This window comes from Alexandromys fortis, unplaced genomic scaffold, assembly GCF_014885135.2.
Source record: "Alexandromys fortis isolate MF-2015 unplaced genomic scaffold, M_Fortis_MF-2015_v1.1 scaffold_83, whole genome shotgun sequence".
In the NCBI taxonomy this organism is placed as follows: Eukaryota; Metazoa; Chordata; class Mammalia; order Rodentia; family Cricetidae; genus Alexandromys; species Alexandromys fortis.
The window spans coordinates 5,118,675-5,122,170 of record NW_026068001.1 but is presented as its reverse complement, the minus strand read 5'-3'; positions in this window follow the sequence as shown (position 1 = coordinate 5,122,170).

The window sequence follows — 3,496 nt, the reverse complement described above, 5'->3', positions numbered from 1 at the left end:
GCGATTGCGCAAGCAGGCGCTGTGGCGATCGCGTTCGGGGCCGCGCGGCTGCTGGCGGGGGAGCGCGGCTGCCGGCGGGGGAGTCGGCAGCCTTGAGTGGCTGACCGCCTCCGCCCAGGATCTGCTGTGGACACAGCGGGTCTAAAGAGCGGGTGCTGTGCCCCACGTTGGGCGCCAAATGCAGCGGTCGGATTAATAATCACCAAAGATAATAGGTATTTGAACAAGTTTAATAACAAAACCAGACTCACGAAACCAAGGTTCCAGCGGAGTAGCCGGCGGAGACAGGAGAGGAAGGGAAGGGGCGCGCAGCCTCTGCCCGCCCAATATATCAGTAAACATAAGCCCGAGGGCAGCCCGCCCCCAAGGGGAGGGCTTATCCCTACACGATCTGGCCATCCGATCTGGCCAATCATAATTTAAGCACGATCACTCCATTCTGGCCTGAGCCATTGGGTTGATGACACGTCAGGGCTTTGTCTGGCACCGTATATATTCTTCTGTGTCAGGGGGACGGGGTCTTTTGCCTCTTTACAACCTCAAGTGTAAGTGCTCCAATAAAGTGTGTTCTGAGAAGAATCCTGTTGCAGTCGTCTCTTCTGCTGGCGGGAGCGGCGTGCTGCACCCCACCTTGACCATCATAATACATCATGTTTCCATGCCCCCATACCCTTCCCCTCTACCTTCACTCCCAGTTGTGTCATTTATTTCCTCTTCCCAGGGAGATTCATGTATGCCTCTTAGGGTGCTCCTTGTTACCTAGCTATAGTTGGAGATTGCTCCTTCTTTTCCCAGCCACCCAGACCCAAATAATGACACAGAAACTATATTAATTACAATACTGCTTGGCCAATAACTTATGCATATTTCTAGCTATTTCTTACATCTCAAATTAGTCAATTTCTATTAATCTATGAATCACCAAGAGGCTGTGGCCTACTGGTAAGGTTCTGGCTGGCGCTGGCGTCTATCTCCTTTTGCAGCTACATGGCATCTTCTTGACTGCACCTACTCTATATATCTCTGTTCATATTTCCCACCAGTCTTTATTCTGACCTGCCATAGGATGAAGAAGCTTCTTTATTAACCAATGGTATTAAAACATATTCATGGCATACAGACCCCTCTGTATCCCACACCACCTAGATTCTCTGAGGCTGAGGATTGTAGTCTGGTTATCTTTTGCTTTACAAATATATACCGTGAGCATACACCATGTTTGTCCTTCTAATTCTGGGTTATCTCACTTAGGATGATTTTTTTCCACGTTTCATCCATTTGCCTGCAAATTTCATGATGTCATTGCTTTTTTCTGCTGAGTAATATTCCAGTATGCAGATGTACCACATTTTCTTTATCCATTCTTTAGTCAAGGGGTATCTAGGTTGTTTCCAGCTTCTGGCTATTACAAATAATACTGTTATAAACATAGTTGAGCAAGTATCCTTATGGTTTGATTGAGCATCTTCATATGCCCAAGAGTTGTATCTCGGAGTCTTGAGGTTGATTGAGTCCCAATTTTCAGAAACTGCCATACTGATTTCCAAAGTGGATATACAAGTTTTCACTCCCACTAGCAGTAGAGGTGTGTTACCTTTACTCCACATCCTCACCAACACAGGCTGACATTAGCATTTTTTAAGCTTTCTGACAGGAATAAGATGGTACCTCAGAGTTATTTTGATTTGTAATTCCTGACAACTAAGAATGTTGAACAATTCTTTAAATATATCTTGGTCATTCGATATTCTTCTATTGAGAATTCTCTGTTTAAATCTAAACCACATTTTTAATGGGATTACTTGGTATTTTGATATATAGTTTCTTGAGTTCTTTATATATTTTGAATATCAGTCTTCTGTCAGCTATGGAGTTGTTGAACCTCTTTTCCCACTCTGTAGCCTGCCATTTGTCTTATTGACAGTGTCCTTTGCCTTACAGAAGTGTCATGACTGGTTTGTTTATGCATTCCTGAGGAGTGTGGATTGAGGAAAGAAATAGAAAAGAAACAGAAGATAGAATTGGGAGGGCTTCCAGTGAATATTGTAAAAAAAAAAGCCCCAAGTTTATTACTCACAGTCCTTAAATACTCCAATCAAAAAGTCATGATACAAAGAACAAGCAAACATAATTACGTCCTTACATCTCAAAACACCTAGTTCATCCTTGAGGAGCAAGAATAGATTTGAACTTTATGACCTTTAGTCAAGATGGAATGCATACAAAACTATTGGGCCCCAAACAGAAACTTTTTAGTTTCAAGAGGTCCAATTTATTAATTATCAATCTCAGTGTCTGTGCTACTGGTCTTATATTCAGGAAGTGGTATCATGTGCCAATATGTTCATGACTACTTCTCATTTTCTCTTCTATGAGGTTCAGTGTGACTGGATTTATGTTGAGGTCTTTGATGCACTTGGACTTGAGTTTTGTGCAGGGTGTATACCCAGTTTTTTATGTGGCTTCTGGAGATGCATACTTGGGTCCTTATACTTTCATGGTAAGCACTTGATCAGTTGAGTCATCTAGCCAGGTCCTTCCTTTTAACCTTTAGTAAAATAAAAGTTGGCTTGGATAGTTGGCTCAGGGGATAAAATACTTGCTCCAACAGCATGAGGATCAGAGTTGTGATCTCTAGAATACACGCAAAAGCTGGCAGACATGGCAGTCACCTGTAATCCTAGTACTCAGAAGGCAGACACAGACATGTTGACAGTTAGACTAGGCAGACTTTACTAGCAACAGGTTTACCAAGAGGCTTGGCCTCAATAAAGTGAAGAGAGACTGAGGAAGAGACCCAATATCAGTGTCAGGCTTTTGCTTGCATCTCCATACATGTGCATCCACACACATAGAAACACACAGGTGACCAAGGTGCCTAGAGAAAAGACTATAGTTTCAAGATTTCTGTGAAGATATGAACTAGCATTCCTGCTGTAGTAAGAAGAAAGTACTATATGGGCCCACAAGAAGGTGATTAAAACAGGGTCACCATAGCTAGGACAGATGGAATATGGATTAGATGACAGATGTTCTAGTAGCCAGTCAACTTACAGATCAGAAGTGTGTGGAACTAAGTGGTCTGTTTTGGAGGACTTCACACAGTTGCTGTGACAACTCTGGACAGACTGCTCCTAAAACTTATTTCATTTCAGAGAAATAAGTCTAGGCTACCTATAGATATTTCCCTATTAATATCAATATTAGTCCAGAAAAAAATACATTACATAAAAATGGCAGAATAAGATAAACAATGCTATAAACTTTTTATTAGACATTCAGATAAGACCATTTTAATGTGATTATATATGGACTAAATGCAAAATGAAACCATATAACCAATTTCTTTTTTTTATTGATCAATGATTATTTTTATTATTTTTTTACTTTTTAAACAATTTTTTTATTGAGAATAAGAAAAAAAAAAGTTTCCGCCTCCTCCCAGCCTCCCATTTCCCTCCCCCTCCCCCCACTCTTCTCCCCCTCCCCCACTCTT